The sequence below is a fragment of the Sycon ciliatum genome, chromosome 6 (genome assembly GCF_964019385.1).
Source record: "Sycon ciliatum chromosome 6, ocSycCili1.1, whole genome shotgun sequence".
Lineage (NCBI taxonomy): Eukaryota > Metazoa > Porifera > Calcarea > Leucosolenida > Sycettidae > Sycon > Sycon ciliatum.
Window position 1 is genome coordinate 11,089,397 of NC_088648.1, and position 18,917 is coordinate 11,108,313.

The 18,917-nt window shown below is 43.9% G+C and overlaps 2 long non-coding RNA genes across 3 annotated transcripts in view; both read right to left on the reverse strand.

Moving 5' to 3' along the window:
• Nucleotides 1-18,917, reverse strand: part of LOC135818835 (uncharacterized) — a 191,941-nt gene that overhangs the window by 147,344 nt on the left and 25,680 nt on the right. The gene's annotated exons all lie outside the window — the stretch shown is intronic.
• LOC135818901 (uncharacterized) lies at nucleotides 9,812-18,291 on the reverse strand. 2 transcript variants are annotated; one of them, XR_010553811.1, is made up of 3 exons: nucleotides 18,232-18,291; nucleotides 11,994-12,051; nucleotides 9,812-9,849 (listed from the first exon to the last, which is right to left on the reverse strand). It is a non-coding gene; the product is annotated as an uncharacterized LOC135818901 (long non-coding RNA). The 2 variants fall into 2 exon arrangements; XR_010553810.1 differs by lacking the exon at nucleotides 9,812-9,849 and adding an exon at nucleotides 11,517-11,684.

An 18,917-nucleotide genomic window follows, 5' to 3' on the forward strand; every position in this document is an offset into this window, starting at 1 on the left:
CTGAAAGCTGAAAATTAACCAATCTCACAGTTTGGGGCTTTTTACCCGGGAATCTTCACTTTGCGACTAGACTATTCACAGCAGTGCCAAATTTTTTGGGTCACTGAATGTGGGTGCCAGCGCCCTACAAGCAAACCAAAAATCAAATCAATGCGACAACTGACATTACAGCTGGGTCATGTTATAGAGAGGTACATTGAAATTCAAAGGTCAGCACAAATGGTCAAAATCCGACATTTTCTCACCTTCCTGCCCGTTCACAGCTCAGAAAATGACAATGACCAGCCTCATCTTGTTGTGCAGCTGGACATAGACAAGTGAACATAGAAAAAGAGCCACATTTCTCTAAAGAACTTGCCCAGGGCTGCTGAAAGCTGAAAAATAACCAATCTCACAGTTTGGGGCTTTTTACCCGTGAATCTTCACTTTGCGACTAAACTATTCACAGCAGTGCCACATTTTCTGGGTCACTGAATGTGGATGCCAGCGCCCTACAAGCAAACCAAAAATCAAATCAATGCGACCACTGACATTACAGCTGGGTCATGTTATAGAGAGGTACATTGAAATTCAAAGGTCAGCACAAATGGTCAAAATCCGACATTTTCTCACCTTCCTGCCCGTTCACAGCTCAGAAAATTACAATGACCAGCCTCATCTCGTTGTGCAGCTGGACATAGACAAGTGAACCAAGAAAAAGAGCCACATTTCTCTAAAGAACTTGCCCAGGGCTGCTGAAAGCTGAAAAATAACCAATCTCACAGTTTGGGGCTTTTTACCCGTGAATCTTCACTTTGCGACTAAACTATTCACAGCAGTGCCACATTTTCTGGGTCACTGAATGTGGATGCCAGCGCGCTACAAGCAAACCAAAAATCAAATCAATGCGACCACTGACATTACAGCTGGGTCATGTTATAGAGAGGTACATTGAAATTCAAAGGTCAGCACAAATGGTCAAAATCCGACATTTTCTCACCTTCCTGCCCGTTCACAGCTCAGAAAATGACAATGACCAGCCTCATCTCATTGTGCAGCTGGACATAGACAAGTGCACCAAGAAAAAGAGCCACATTTCTCTAAAGAACTTGCCCAGGGCTGCTGAAAGCTGAAAAATAACCAATCTCACAGTTTGGGGCTTTTTACCCGTGAATCTTCACTTTGCGACTAAAATATTCACAGCAGTGCCAAATTTTTTGGGTCACTGAATGTGCGTGCCAGCGCCCTACAAGCAAACCAAAAATCAAATCAATGCGATCACTGCCATTACAGCTGGGTCATGTTATAGAGAGGTACATTGAAATTCAAAGGTCAGCACAAATGGTCAAAATCCGACATTTTCTCACCTTCCTGCCCGTTCACAGCTCAGAAAATGACAATGACCAGCCTCATCTCGTTGTGCAGCTGGACATAGACAAGTGAACCAAGAAAAAGAGCCACATTTCTCTAAAGAACTTGCCCAGGGCTGCTGAAAGCTGAAAAATAACCAATCTCACAGTTTGGGGCTTTTTACCCGTGAACCTTCACTTTGCGACTAAACTATTCACAGCAGTGCCACATGTTCTGGGTCACTGAATGTGGATGCCAGCGCGCTACAAGCAAACCAAAAATCAAAACAATGCGACCACTGACATTACAGCTGGGTCATGTTATAGAGAGGTACATTGAAATTCAAAGGTCAGCGCAAATGGTCAAAATCCGACATTTTCTCACCTTCCTGCCCGTTCACAGCTCAGAAAATGACAATGACCAGCCTCATCTCGTTGTGCAGCTGGACATAGACAAGTGAACCAAGAAAAAGAGCCACATTTCTCTAAAGAACTTGCCCAGGGCTGCTGAAAGCTGAAAAATAACCAATCTCACAGTTTGGGGCTTTTTACCCGTGAATCTTCACTTTGCGACTAAACTATTCACAGCAGTGCCAAATGTTTTGGGTCACTGAATGTGGGTGCCAGCGCCCTACAAGCAAACCAAAAATCAAATCAATGCTACCACTGACATTACAGCTGGGTCATGTTATAGAGAGGTACATTGAAATTCAAAGGTCAGCACAAATGGTCAAAATCCGACATTTTCTCACCTTCCTGCCCGTTCACAGCTCAGAAAATGACAATGACCAGCCTCATCTTGTTGTGCAGCTGGACATAGACAAGTGCACCAAGAAAAAGAGCCACATGAAGAACTTGCCCAGGGCTGCTGAAAGCTGAAAAATAACCAATCTCACACTTTGGGGCTTTTTACCCGTGAATCTTCACTTTGCGACTAAACTATTCACAGCAGTGCCAAAGTTTTTGGGTCACTGAATGTGGGTGCCAGCGCCCTAGAAGCAAACCAAAAATCAAATCTATACGACCACTGCCATTACAGCTGGGTCATGTTATAGAGAGGTACATTGAAATTCAAAGGTCAGCACAAATGGTCAAAATCCGACAATTTCTCACCTTCCTGCCCGTTCACAGCTCAGAAAATGACAATGACCAGCCTCATCTTGTTGTGCAGCTGGACATAGACAAGTGAACCAAGAAAAAGAGCCACATTTCTCTAAAGAACTTGCCCAGGGCTGCTGAAAGCTGAAAAATAACCAATCTCACAGTTTGGGGCCGCAGTTTTTACCCGTGAATCTTCACTTTTCGACTAAACTATTCACAGCAGTGCCACATTTTCTGAGTCACTGAATGTGGATGCCAGCGCACTACAAGCAAACCAAAAATCAAATCAATGCGACCACTGACATTACAGCTGGGTCATGTTATAGAGAGGTACATTGAAATTCAAAGGTCAGCACAAATGGTCAAAATCCGACATTTTCTCACCTTCCTGCCCGTTCACAGCTCAGAAAATGACAATGACCAGCCTCATCTCATTGTGCAGCTGGACATAGACAAGTGCACCAAGAAAAAGAGCCACATTTCTCTAAAGAACTTGCCCAGGGCTGCTGAAAGCTGAAAAATAACCAATCTCACAGTTTGGGGCCGCAGTTTTTACCCGTGAATCTTCACTTTTCGACTAAACTATTCACAGCAGTGCCACATTTTCTGAGTCACTGAATGTGGATGCCAGCGCACTACAAGCAAACCAAAAATCAAATCAATGCGACCACTGACATTACAGCTGGGTCATGTTATAGAGAGGTACATTGAAATTCAAAGGTCAGCACAAATGGTCAAAATCCGACATTTTCTCACCTTCCTGCCCGTTCACAGCTCAGAAAATGACAATGACCAGCCTCATCTCATTGTGCAGCTGGACATAGACAAGTGCACCAAGAAAAAGAGCCACATTTCTCTAAAGAACTTGCCCAGGGCTGCTGAAAGCTGAAAAATAACCAATCTCACAGTTTGGGGCTTTTTACCCGTGAATCTTCACTTTGCGACTAAACTATTCACAGCAGTGCCACATTTTCTGGGTCACTGAATGTGGATGCCAGCGCCCTACAAGTAAACCAAAAATCAAATCAATGCGACCACTGACATTACAGCTGGGTCATGTTATAGAGAGGTACATTGAAATTCAAAGGTCAGCACAAATGGTCAAAATCCGACATTTTCTCACCTTGCTGCCCGTTCACAGCTCAGAAAATGACAATGACCAGCCTCATCTCGTTGTGCAGCTGGACACAGACAAGTGCACCAAGAAAAAGAGCCACATTTCTCTAAAGAACTTGCCCAGGGCTGCTGAAAGCTGAAAAATAACCAATCTCACAGTTTGGGGCTTTTTACCCGTGAATCTTCACTTTGCGACTAAACTATTCACAGCAGTGCCACATGTTCTGGGTCACTGAATGTGGATGCCAGCGCGCTACAAGCAAACCAAAAATCAAATCAATGCGACCACTGACATTACAGCTGGGTCATGTTATAGAGAGGTACATTGAAATTCAAAGGTCAGCACAAATGGTCAAAATCCGACATTTTCTCACCTTCCTGCCCGTTCACAGCTCAGAAAATGACAATGACCAGCTTCATCTCGTTGTGCAGCTGGACATAGACAAGTGCACCAAGAAAAAGAGCCACATTTCTCTAAAGAACTTGCCCAGGGCTGCTGAAAGCTGAAAAATAACCAATCTCACAGTTTGGGGCTTTTTACCCGTGAATCTTCACTTTGCGACTAAACTATTCACAGCAGTGCCAAATTTTTTGGGTCACTGAATGTGGGTGCCAGCGCCCTAGAAGCAAACCAAAAATCAAATCAATGCGACAACTGACATTACAGCTGGGTCATGTTATAGAGAGGTACATTGAAATTCAAAGGTCAGCACAAATGGTCAAAATCCGACATTTTCTCACCTTCCTGCCCGTTCACAGCTCAGAAAATGACAATGACCAGCCTCATCTTGTTGTGCAGCTGGACATAGACAAGTGCACCAAGAAAAAGAGCCACATTTCTCTAAAGAACTTGCCCAGGGCTGCTGAAAGCTGAAAAATAACCAATCTCACAGTTTGGGGCTTTTTACCCGTGAATCTTCACTTTGCCACTAAACTATTCACAGCAGTGCCACATTTTCTGGGTCACTGAATGTGGATGCCAGCGCCCTACAAGCAAACCAAAAATCAAATCAATGCGACCACTGACATTACAGCTGGGTCATGTTATAGAGAGGTACATTGAAATTCAAAGGTCAGCACAAATGGTCAAAATCCGACATTTTCTCACCTTCCTGCCCGTTCACAGCTCAGAAAATTACAATGACCAGCCTCATCTCGTTGTGCAGCTGGACATAGACAAGTGAACAAAGAAAAAGAGCCACATTTCTCTAAAGAACTTGCCCAGGGCTGCTGAAAGCTGAAAATTAACCAATCTCACAGTTTGGGGCTTTTTACCCGGGAATCTTCACTTTGCAACTAAACTATTCACAGCAGTGACAAATTTTTTGGGTCACTGAATGTGGGTGCCAGCGCCCTACAAGCAAACCAAAAATCAAATCAATGCGACAACTGACATTACAGCTGGGTCATGTTATAGAGAGGTACATTGAAATTCAAAGGTCAGCACAAATGGTCAAAATCCGACATTTTCTCACCTTCCTGCCCGTTCACAGCTCAGAAAATGACAATGACCAGCCTCATCTCATTGTGCAGCTGGACATAGACAAGTGCACCAAGAAAAAGAGCCACATTTCTCTAAAGAACTTGCCCAGGGCTGCTGAAAGCTGAAAAATAACCAATCTCACAGTTTGGGGCTTTTTACCCGTGAATCTTCACTTTGCGACTAAACTATTCACAGCAGTGCCACATTTTCTGGGTCACTGAATGTGGATGCCAGCGCCCTACAAGTAAACCAAAAATCAAATCAATGCGACCACTGACATTACAGCTGGGTCATGTTATAGAGAGGTACATTGAAATTCAAAGGTCAGCACAAATGGTCAAAATCCGACATTTTCTCACCTTGCTGCCCGTTCACAGCTCAGAAAATGACAATGACCAGCCTCATCTCGTTGTGCAGCTGGACACAGACAAGTGAACCAAGAAAAAGAGCCACATTTCTCTAAAGAACTTGCCCAGGGCTGCTGAAAGCTGAAAAATAACCAATCTCACAGTTTGGGGCTTTTTACCCGTGAATCTTCACTTTGCGACTAAACTATTCACAGCAGTGCCACATGTTCTGGGTCACTGAATGTGGATGCCAGCGCGCTACAAGCAAACCAAAAATCAAATCAATGCGACCACTGACATTACAGCTGGGTCATGTTATAGAGAGGTACATTGAAATTCAAAGGTCAGCACAAATGGTCAAAATCCGACATTTTCTCACCTTCCTGCCCGTTCACAGCTCAGAAAATGACAATGACCAGCTTCATCTCGTTGTGCAGCTGGACATAGACAAGTGCACCAAGAAAAAGAGCCACATTTCTCTAAAGAACTTGCCCAGGGCTGCTGAAAGCTGAAAAATAACCAATCTCACAGTTTGGGGCTTTTTACCCGTGAATCTTCACTTTGCGACTAAACTATTCACAGCAGTGCCAAATTTTTTGGGTCACTGAATGTGGGTGCCAGCGCCCTAGAAGCAAACCAAAAATCAAATCAATGCGACAACTGACATTACAGCTGGGTCATGTTATAGAGAGGTACATTGAAATTCAAAGGTCAGCACAAATGGTCAAAATCCGACATTTTCTCACCTTCCTGCCCGTTCACAGCTCAGAAAATGACAATGACCAGCCTCATCTTGTTGTGCAGCTGGACATAGACAAGTGAACATAGAAAAAGAGCCACATTTCTCTAAAGAACTTGCCCAGGGCTGCTGAAAGCTGAAAAATAACCAATCTCACAGTTTGGGGCTTTTTACCCGTGAATCTTCACTTTGCGACTAAACTATTCACAGCAGTGCCACATTTTCTGGGTCACTGAATGTGGATGCCAGCGCCCTACAAGCAAACCAAAAATCAAATCAATGCGACCACTGACATTACAGCTGGGTCATGTTATAGAGAGGTACATTGAAATTCAAAGGTCAGCACAAATGGTCAAAATCCGACATTTTCTCACCTTCCTGCCCGTTCACAGCTCAGAAAATTACAATGACCAGCCTCATCTCGTTGTGCAGCTGGACATAGACAAGTGAACCAAGAAAAAGAGCCACATTTCTCTAAAGAACTTGCCCAGGGCTGCTGAAAGCTGAAAAATAACCAATCTCACAGTTTGGGGCTTTTTACCCGTGAATCTTCACTTTGCGACTAAACTATTCACAGCAGTGCCACATGTTCTGGGTCACTGAATGTGGATGCCAGCGCGCTACAAGCAAACCAAAAATCAAATCAATGCGACCACTGACATTACAGCTGGGTCATGTTATAGAGAGGTACATTGAAATTCAAAGGTCAGCACAAATGGTCAAAATCCGACATTTTCTCACCTTCCTGCCCGTTCACAGCTCAGAAAATGACAATGACCAGCTTCATCTCGTTGTGCAGCTGGACATAGACAAGTGCACCAAGAAAAAGAGCCACATTTCTCTAAAGAACTTGCCCAGGGCTGCTGAAAGCTGAAAAATAACCAATCTCACAGTTTGGGGCTTTTTACCCGTGAATCTTCACTTTGCGACTAAACTATTCACAGCAGTGCCAAATTTTTTGGGTCACTGAATGTGGGTGCCAGCGCCCTAGAAGCAAACCAAAAATCAAATCAATGCGACAACTGACATTACAGCTGGGTCATGTTATAGAGAGGTACATTGAAATTCAAAGGTCAGCACAAATGGTCAAAATCCGACATTTTCTCACCTTCCTGCCCGTTCACAGCTCAGAAAATGACAATGACCAGCCTCATCTTGTTGTGCAGCTGGACATAGACAAGTGAACATAGAAAAAGAGCCACATTTCTCTAAAGAACTTGCCCAGGGCTGCTGAAAGCTGAAAAATAACCAATCTCACAGTTTGGGGCTTTTTACCCGTGAATCTTCACTTTGCGACTAAACTATTCACAGCAGTGCCACATTTTCTGGGTCACTGAATGTGGATGCCAGCGCCCTACAAGCAAACCAAAAATCAAATCAATGCGACCACTGACATTACAGCTGGGTCATGTTATAGAGAGGTACATTGAAATTCAAAGGTCAGCACAAATGGTCAAAATCCGACATTTTCTCACCTTCCTGCCCGTTCACAGCTCAGAAAATTACAATGACCAGCCTCATCTCGTTGTGCAGCTGGACATAGACAAGTGAACCAAGAAAAAGAGCCACATTTCTCTAAAGAACTTGCCCAGGGCTGCTGAAAGCTGAAAAATAACCAATCTCACAGTTTGGGGCTTTTTACCCGTGAATCTTCACTTTGCGACTAAACTATTCACAGCAGTGCCACATGTTCTGGGTCACTGAATGTGGATGCCAGCGCGCTACAAGCAAACCAAAAATCAAATCAATGCGACCACTGACATTACAGCTGGGTCATGTTATAGAGAGGTACATTGAAATTCAAAGGTCAGCACAAATGGTCAAAATCCGACATTTTCTCACCTTCCTGCCCGTTCACAGCTCAGAAAATGACAATGACCAGCTTCATCTCGTTGTGCAGCTGGACATAGACAAGTGCACCAAGAAAAAGAGCCACATTTCTCTAAAGAACTTGCCCAGGGCTGCTGAAAGCTGAAAAATAACCAATCTCACAGTTTGGGGCTTTTTACCCGTGAATCTTCACTTTGCGACTAAACTATTCACAGCAGTGCCAAATTTTTTGGGTCACTGAATGTGGGTGCCAGCGCCCTAGAAGCAAACCAAAAATCAAATCAATGCGACAACTGACATTACAGCTGGGTCATGTTATAGAGAGGTACATTGAAATTCAAAGGTCAGCACAAATGGTCAAAATCCGACATTTTCTCACCTTCCTGCCCGTTCACAGCTCAGAAAATGACAATGACCAGCCTCATCTTGTTGTGCAGCTGGACATAGACAAGTGAACATAGAAAAAGAGCCACATTTCTCTAAAGAACTTGCCCAGGGCTGCTGAAAGCTGAAAAATAACCAATCTCACAGTTTGGGGCTTTTTACCCGGGAATCTTCACTTTGCGACTAAACTATTCACAGCAGTGCCACATTTTCTGGGTCACTGAATGTGGATGCCAGCGCCCTACAAGCAAACCAAAAATCAAATCAATGCGACCACTGACATTACAGCTGGGTCATGTTATAGAGAGGTACATTGAAATTCAAAGGTCAGCACAAATGGTCAAAATCCGACATTTTCTCACCTTCCTGCCCGTTCACAGCTCAGAAAATTACAATGACCAGCCTCATCTCGTTGTGCAGCTGGACATAGACAAGTGAACCAAGAAAAAGAGCCACATTTCTCTAAAGAACTTGCCCAGGGCTGCTGAAAGCTGAAAAATAACCAATCCCACAGTTTGGGGCTTTTTACCTGTGAATCTTCACTTTGCGACTAAACTATTCACAGCAGTGCCACATTTTCTGGGTCACTGAATGTGGATGCCAGCGCGCTACAAGCAAACCAAAAATCAAATCAATGCGACCACTGACATTACAGCTGGGTCATGTTATAGAGAGGTACATTGAAATTCAAAGGTCAGCACAAATGGTCAAAATCCGACATTTTCTCACCTTCCTGCCCGTTCACAGCTCAGAAAATGACAATGACCAGCCTCATCTCATTGTGCAGCTGGAATTGGAAAAGTGCACCAAGAAAAAGAGCCACATTTCTCTAAAGAACTTGCCCAGGGCTGCTGAAAGCTGAAAAATAACCAATCTCACAGTTTGGGGCTTTTTACCCGTGAATCTTCACTTTGCGACTAAAATATTCACAGCAGTGCCAAATTTTTTGGGTCACTGAATGTGCGTGCCAGCGCCCTACAAGCAAACCAAAAATCAAATCAATGCGATCACTGACATTACAGCTGGGTCATGTTATAGAGAGGTACATTGAAATTCAAAGGTCAGCACAAATGGTCAAAATCCGACATTTTCTCACCTTCCTGCCCGTTCACAGCTCAGAAAATGACAATGACCAGCCTCATCTCGTTGTGCAGCTGGACATAGACAAGTGAACCAAGAAAAAGAGCCACATTTCTCTAAAGAACTTGCCCAGGGCTGCTGAAAGCTGAAAAATAACCAATCTCACAGTTTGGGGCTTTTTACCCGTGAATCTTCACTTTGCGACTAAACTATTCACAGCAGTGCCACATGTTCTGGGTCATTGAATGTGGATGCCAGCGCGCTACAAGCAAACCAAAAATCAAAACAATGCGACCACTGACATTACAGCTGGGTCATGTTATAGAGAGGTACATTGAAATTCAAAGGTCAGCACAAATGGTCAAAATCCGACATTTTCTCACCTTCCTGCCCGTTCACAGCCCAGAAAATGACAATGACCAGCCTCATCCCGTTGTGCAGCTGAACATAGACAAGTGCACCAAGAAAAAGAGCCACATTTCTCTAAAGAACTTGCCCAGGGCTGCTGAAAGCTGAAAAATAACCAATCTCACACTTTGGGGCTTTTTACCCGTGAATCTTCACTTTGCGGCTAAACTATTCACAGCAGTGCCAAATTTTTGGGGTCACTGAATGTGAATGCCAGCGCCCTAGAAGCAAACCAAAAATCAAATCTATGCGACCACTGCCATTACAGCTGGGTCATGTTATAGAGAGGTACATTGAAATTCAAAGGTCAGCACAAATGGTCAAAATCCGACATTTTCTCACCTTCCTGCCCGTTCACAGCTCAGAAAATGACAATGACCAGCCTCATCTCGTTCTGCAGCTGGACATAGACAAGTGCACCAAGAAAAAGAGCCACATTTCTCTAAAGAACTTGCCCAGGGCTGCTGAAAGCTGAAAAATAACCAATCTCACAGTTTGGGGCTTTTTACCCGTGAATCTTCACTTTGCGACTAAACTATTTACAGCAGTGCCAAATTTTTTGGGTCACTGAATGTGGGTGCCAGCGCCCTACAAGCAAACCAAAAATCAAATCAATGCGACAACTGACATTACAGCTGGGTCATGTTATAGAGAGGTACATTGAAATTCAAAGGTCAGCACAAATGGTCAAAATCCGACATTTTCTCACCTTCCTGCCCGTTTACAGCTCAGAAAATGACAATGACCAGCCTCATCTTGTTGTGCAGCTGGACATAGACAAGTGAACATAGAAAAAGAGCCACATTTCTCTAAAGAACTTGCCCAGGGCTGCTGAAAGCTGAAAAATAACCAATCTCACAGTTTGGGGCTTTTTACCCGTGAATCTTCACTTTGCGACTAAACTATTCACAGCAGTGCCACATTTTCTGGGTCACTGAATGTGGATGCCAGTGCCCTACAAGCAAACCAAAAATCAAATCAATGCGACAACTGACATTACAGCTGGGTCATGTTATAGAGAGGTACATTGAAATTCAAAGGTCAGCACAAATGGTCAAAATCCGACATTTTCTCACCTTCCTGCCCGTTCACAGCTCAGAAAATTATAATGACCAGCCTCATCTCGTTGTGCAGCTGGACATAGACAAGTGAACCAAGAAAAAGAGCCACATTTCTCTAAAGAACTTGCCCAGGGCTGCTGAAAGCTGAAAAATAACCAATCTCACAGTTTGGGGCTTTTTACCCGTGAATCTTCACTTTGCGACTAAACTATTCACAGCAGTGCCACATTTTCTGGGTCACTGAATGTGGATGCCAGCGCGCTACAAGCAAACCAAAAATCAAATCAATGCGACCACTGACATTACAGCTGGGTCATGTTATAGAGAGGTACATTGAAATTCAAAGGTCAGCACAAATGGTCAAAATCCGACATTTTCTCACCTTCCTGCCCGTTCACAGCTCAGAAAATGACAATGACCAGCCTCATCTCATTGTGAAGCTGGACATAGACAAGTGCACCAAGAAAAAGAGCCACATTTCTCTAAAGAACTTGCCCAGGGCTGCTGAAAGCTGAAAAATAACCAATCTCACAGTTTGGGGCTTTTTACCCGTGAATCTTCACTTTGCGACTAAAATATTCACAGCAGTGCCAAATTTTTTGGGTCACTGAATGTGCGTGCCAGCGCCCTACAAGCAAACCAAAAATCAAATCAATGCGATCACTGACATTACAGCTGGGTCATGTTATAGAGAGGTACATTGAAATTCAAAGGTCAGCACAAATGGTCAAAATCCGACATTTTCTCACCTTCCTGCCCGTTCACAGCTCAGAAAATGACAATGACCAGCCTCATCTCGTTGTGCAGCTGGACATAGACAAGTGAACCAAGAAAAAGAGCCACATTTCTCTAAAGAACTTGCCCAGGGCTGCTGAAAGCTGAAAAATAACCAATCTCACAGTTTGGGGCTTTTTACCCGTGAATCTTCACTTTGCGACTAAACTATTCACAGCAGTGCCACATGTTCTGGGTCACTGAATGTGGATGCCAGCGCGCTACAAGCAAACCAAAAATCAAAACAATGCGACCACTGACATTACAGCTGGGTCATGTTATAGAGAGGTACATTGAAATTCAAAGGTCAGCACAAATGGTCAAAATCCGACATTTTCTCACCTTCCTGCCCGTTCACAGCTCAGAAAATGACAATGACCAGCCTCATCCCGTTGTGCAGCTGAACATAGACAAGTGCACCAAGAAAAAGAGCCACATTTCTCTAAAGAACTTGCCCAGGGCTGCTGAAAGCTGAAAAATAACCAATCTCACACTTTGGGGCTTTTTACCCGTGAATCTTCACTTTGCGGCTAAACTATTCACAGCAGTGCCAAATTTTTTGGGTCACTGAATGTGAATGCCAGCGCCCTAGAAGCAAACCAAAAATCAAATCTATGCGACCACTGCCATTACAGCTGGGTCATGTTATAGAGAGGTACATTGAAATTCAAAGGTCAGCACAAATGGTCAAAATCCGACATTTTCTCACCTTCCTGCCCGTTCACAGCTCAGAAAATGACAATGACCAGCCTCATCTTGTTGTGCAGCTGGACATAGACAAGTACACCAAGAAAAAGAGCCACATTTCTCTAAAGAACTTGCCCAGGGCTGCTGAAAGCTGAAAAATAACCAATCTCACAGTTTGGGGCTTTTTACCCGTGAATCTTCACTTTGCGACTTAACTATTCACAGCAGTGCCACATTTTCTGGGTCACTGAATGTGGATGCCAGCGCCCTACAAGCAAACCAAAAATCAAATCAATGCGACCACTGACATTACAGCTGGGTCATGTTATAGAGAGGTACATTGAAATTCAAAGGTCAGCACAAATGGTCAAAATCCGACATTTTCTCACCTTCCTGCCCGTTCACAGCTCAGAAAATGACAATGACCAGCCTAATCTTGTTGTGCAGCTGGACATAGACAGGTGCACCAAGAAAAAGAGCCACATTTCTCTAAAGAACTTGCCCAGGGCAGCTGAAAGCTGAAAAATAACCAATCTCACAGTTTGGGGCTTTTTACCCGTGAATCTTCACTTTGCGACTAAACTATTCACAGCAGTGCCAAATGTTTTGGGTCACTGAATGTGGGTGCCAGCGCCCTACAAGCAAACCAAAAATCAAATCAATGCTACCACAGACATTACAGCTGGGTCATGTTATAGAGAGGTACATTGAAATTCAAAGGTCAGCACAAATGGTCAAAATCCGACATTTTCTCACCTTCCTGCCCGTTCACAGCTCAGAAAATGACAATGACCAGCCTCATCTTGTTGTGCAGCTGGACATAGACAAGTGCACCAAGAAAAAGAGCCACATTTCTCTAAAGAACTTGCCCAGGGCTGCTGAAAGCTGAAAAATAACCAATCTCACAGTTTGGGGCTTTTTACCCGGGAATCTTCACTTTGCGACTAAACTATTCACAGCAGTGCCACATTTTCTGGGTCACTGAATGTGGATGCCAGCGCCCTACAAGCAAACCAAAAATCAAATCAATGCGGGTACTGACATTACAGCTGGGTCATGTTATAGAGAGGTACATTGAAATTCAAAGGTCAGCACAAATGGTCAAAATCCGACATTTTCTCACCTTCCTGCCCGTTCACAGCTCAGAAAATGACAATGACCAGCCTCATCTTGTTGTGCAGCTGGACATAGACAGGTGCACCAAGAAAAAGAGCCACATTTCTCTAAAGAACTTGCCCAGGGCAGCTGAAAGCTGAAAAATAACCAATCTCACAGTTTGGGGCTTTTTACCCGTGAATCTTCACTTTGCGACTAAACTATTCACAGCAGTGCCAAATGTTTTGGGTCACTGAATGTGGGTGCCAGCGCCCTACAAGCAAACCAAAAATCAAATCAATGCTACCACTGACATTACAGCTGGGTCATGTTATAGAGAGGTACATTGAAATTCAAAGGTCAGCACAAATGGTCAAAATCCGACATTTTCTCACCTTCCTGCCCGTTCACAGCTCAGAAAATGACAATGACCAGCCTCATCTTGTTGTGCAGCTGGACATAGACAAGTACACCAAGAAAAAGAGCCACATTTCTCTAAAGAACTTGCCCAGGGCTGCTGAAAGCTGAAAAATAACCAATCTCACAGTTTGGGGCTTTTTACCCGTGAATCTTCACTTTGCGACTTAACTATTCACAGCAGTGCCACATTTTCTGGGTCACTGAATGTGGATGCCAGCGCCCTACAAGCAAACCAAAAATCAAATCAATGCGACCACTGACATTACAGCTGGGTCATGTTATAGAGAGGTACATTGAAATTCAAAGGTCAGCACAAATGGTCAAAATCCGACATTTTCTCACCTTCCTGCCCGTTCACAGCTCAGAAAATGACAATGACCAGCCTCATCTTGTTGTGCAGCTGGACATAGACAGGTGCACCAAGAAAAAGAGCCACATTTCTCTAAAGAACTTGCCCAGGGCTGCTGAAAGCTGAAAAATAACCAATCTCACAGTTTGGGGCTTTTTACCCGTGAATCTTCACTTTGCGACTAAACTATTCACAGCAGTGCCAAATGTTTTGGGTCACTGAATGTGGGTGCCAGCGCCCTACAAGCAAACCAAAAATCAAATCAATGCTACCACTGACATTACAGCTGGGTCATGTTATAGAGAGGTACATTGAAATTCAAAGGTCAGCACAAATTGTCAAAATCCGACATTTTCTCACCTTCCTGCCCGTTCACAGCTCAGAAAATGACAATGACCAGCCTCATCTTGTTGTCCAGCTGGACATAGACAAGTGCACCAAGAAAAAGAGCCACATTTCTCTAAAGAACTTGCCCAGGGCTGCTGAAAGCTGAAAAATAACCAATCTCACACTTTGGGGCTTTTTACCCGTGAATCTTCACTTTGCGGCTAAACTATTCACAGCAGTGCCAAATTTTTTGGGTCACTGAATGTGCGTGCCAGCGCCCTAGAAGCAAACCAAAAATCAAATCTATACGACCACCGCCATTACAGCTGGGTCATGTTATAGAGAGGTACATTGAAATTCAAAGGTCAGCACAAATGGTCAAAATCCGACATTTTCTCACCTTCCTGCCCGTTCACAGCTCAGAAAATGACAATGACCAGCCTCATCTTGTTGTGCAGCTGGACATAGACAAGTACACCAAGAAAAAGAGCCACATTTCTCTAAAGAACTTGCCCAGGGCTGCTGAAAGCTGAAAAATAACCAATCTCACAGTTTGGGGCTTTTTACCCGTGAATCTTCACTTTGCGACTTAACTATTCACAGCAGTGCCACATTTTCTGGGTCACTGAATGTGGATGCCAGCGCCCTACAAGCAAACCAAAAATCAAATCAATGCGACCACTGACATTACAGCTGGGTCATGTTATAGAGAGGTACATTGAAATTCAAAGGTCAGCACAAATGGTCAAAATCCGACATTTTCTCACCTTCCTGCCCGTTCACAGCTCAGAAAATGACAATGACCAGCCTGATCTTGTTGTCCAGCTGGACATAGACAAGTGCACCAAGAAAAAGAGCCACATTTCTCTAAAGAACTTGCCCAGGGCTGCTGAAAGCTGAAAAATAACCAATCTCACAGTTTGGGGCTTTTTACCCGTGAATCTTCACTTTGCGACTAAACTATTCACAGCAGTGCCAAATGTTTTGGGTCACTGAATGTGGGTGCCAGCGCCCTACAAGCAAACCAAAAATCAAATCAATGCTACCACTGACATTACAGCTGGGTCATGTTATAGAGAGGTACATTGAAATTCAAAGGTCAGCACAAATGGTCAAAATCCGACATTTTCTCACCTTCCTGCCCGTTCACAGCTCAGAAAATGACAATGACCAGCCTCATCTTGTTGTCCAGCTGGACATAGACAAGTGCACCAAGAAAAAGAGCCACATTTCTCTAAAGAACTTGCCCAGGGCTGCTGAAAGCTGAAAAATAACCAATCTCACACTTTGGGGCTTTTTACCCGTGAATCTTCACTTTGCGGCTAAACTATTCACAGCAGTGCCAAATTTTTTGGGTCACTGAATGTGCGTGCCAGCGCCCTAGAAGCAAACCAAAAATCAAATCTATACGACCACCGCCATTACAGCTGGGTCATGTTATAGAGAGGTACATTGAAATTCAAAGGTCAGCACAAATGGTCAAAATCCGACATTTTCTCACCTTCCTGCCCGTTCACAGCTCAGAAAATGACAATGACCAGCCTCATCTTGTTGTGCAGCTGGACATAGACAAGTGCACCAAGAAAAAGAGCCACATTTCTCTAAAGAACTTGCCCAGGGCTGCTGAAAGCTGAAAAATAACCAATCTCACAGTTTGGGGCTTTTTACCCGTGAATCTTCACTTTGCGACTAAACTATTCACAGCAGTGCCAAAATTTTTGGGTCACTGAATGTGGGTGCCAACGCTCTACAAGCAAACCAAAAATCAAATCAATGCGACAACTGACATTACAGCTGGGTCATGTTATAGAGAGGTACATTGAAATTCAAAGGTCAGCACAAATGGTCAAAATCCGACATTTTCTCACCTTCCTGCCCGTTCACAGCTCAGAAAATGACAATGACCAGCCTCATCTCGTTCTGCAGCTGGACATAGACAAGTGCACCAAGAAAAAGAGCCACATTTCTCTAAAGAACTTGCCCAGGGCTGCTGAAAGCTGAAAAATAACCAATCTCACAGTTTGGGGCTTTTTACCCGTGAATCTTCACTTCGCGACTAAACTATTCACAGCAGTGCCAAATTTTTGGGTCACTGAATGTGGGTGCCAGCGCCCTACAAGCAAACCAAAAATCAAATCAATGCGGCAACTGCCATTACAGCTGGGTCATGTTATAGAGAGGTACATTGAAATTCAAAGGTCAGCACAAATGGTCAAAATCCGACATTTTCTCACCTTCCTGCCCGTTCACAGCTCAGAAAATGACAATGACCAGCCTCATCTCGTTGTGCAGCTGGACATAGACAAGTGCACCAAGAAAAAGAGCCACATTTCTCTAAAGAACTTGCCCAGGGCTGCTGAAAGCTGAAAAATAACCAATCTCACACTTTGGGGCTTTTTACCCGTGAATCTTCACTTTGCGGCTAAACTATTCACAGCAGTGCCAAATTTTTTGAGTCACTGAATGTGGGTGCCAGCGCCCTAGAAGCAAACCAAAAATCAAATCTATGCGACCACTGCCATTACAGCTGGGTCATGTTATAGAGAGGTACATTGAAATTCAAAGGTCAGCACAAATGGTCAAAATCCGACATTTTCTCACCTTCCTGCCCGTTCACAGCTCAGAAAATGACAATGACCAGCCTCATCTTGTTGTGCAGCTGGACATAGACAAGTGAACATAGAAAAAGAGCCACATTTCTCTAAAGAACTTGCCCAGGGCTGCTGAAAGCTGAAAAATAACCAATCTCACAGTTTGGGGCTTTTTACCCGGGAATCTTCACTTTGCGACTAAACTATTCACAGCAGTGCCACATTTTCTGGGTCACTGAATGTGGATGCCAGCGCCCTACAAGCAAACCAAAAATCAAATCAATGCGACCACTGACATTACAGCTGGGTCATGTTATAGAGAGGTACATTGAAATTCAAAGGTCAGCACAAATGGTCAAAATCCGACATTTTCTCACCTTCCTGCCCGTTCACAGCTCAGAAAATGACAATGACCAGCCTCATCTTGTTGTGCAGGTGGACATAGACAAGTAAACCAAGAAAAAGAGCCACATTTCTCTAAAGAACTTGCCCAGGGCGGCTGAAAGCTGAAAAATAACCAATCTCACAGTTTGGGGCTTTTTACCCGTGAATCTTCACTTTGCGACTAAACTATTCACAGCAGTGCCACATTTTCTGGGTCACTGAATGTGGATGCCAGCGCCCTACAAGCAAACCAAAAATCAAATCAATGCGACCACTGACATTACAGCTGGGTCATGTTATAGAAAGGTACATTGAAATTCAAAGGTCAGCACAAATGGTCAAAATCCGACATTTTCTCACCTTCCTGCCCGTTCACAGCTCAGAAAATGACAATGACCAGCCTCATCTCGTTGTGCAGCTGGACATAGACAAGTGAACCAAGAAAAAGAGCCACATTTCTCTAAAGAACTTGCCCAGGGCTGCTGAAAGCTGAAAAATAACCAATCTCACAGTTTGGGGCTTTTTACCCGTGAATCTTCACTTTGCGACTAAACTATTCACAGCAGTGCCAAATTTTTGGGGTCACTAAATGTGGGTGCCAGCGTCCTACAAGCAAACCAAAAATCAAATCAATGCGACCACTGACATTACAGCTGGATCATGTTATAGAGAGGTACATTGAAATTCAAAGGTCAGCACAAATGGTCAAAATCCGACATTTTCTCACCTTCCTGCCCGTTCATAGCTCAGAAAATGACAATGACCAGCCTCGTCTTGTTGTGCAGCTGGACATAGACAAGTGAACCAAGAAAAAGAGCCACATTTCTCTAAAGAACTTGCCCAGGGCTGCTGAAAGCTGAAAAATAACCAATCTCACAGTTTGGGGCTTTTTACCCGTGAATCTTCACTTTGCGACTAAACTATTCACAGCAGTGCCACATTTTCTGGGTCACTGAATGTGAATGCCAGCGCCCTACAAGCAAACCAAAAATCAAATCAATGCGACCACTGACATTACAGCTGGGTCATGTTATAGAGAGGTACATTGAAATTCAAAGGTCAGCACAAATGGTCAAAATCCGACATTTTCTCACCTTCCTGCCCGTTCACAGCTCAGAAAATGACAATGACCAGCCTGATCTTGTTGTGCAGCTGGACATAGACAAGTGCACCAAGAAAAAGAGCCACATTTCTCTAAAGAACTTGCCCAGGGCTGCTGAAAGCTTAAAAATAACCAATCTCACACTTTGGGGCTTTTTACCTGTGAATCTTCACTTTGCGACTAAACTATTCACAGCAGTGCCAAATTTTTGGAATCACTAAATGTGGGTGCCAGCGCCCTACAAGCAAACCAAAAATCAAATCAATGCGACCACTGACATTACAGCTGGGTCATGTTATAGAGAGGTACAT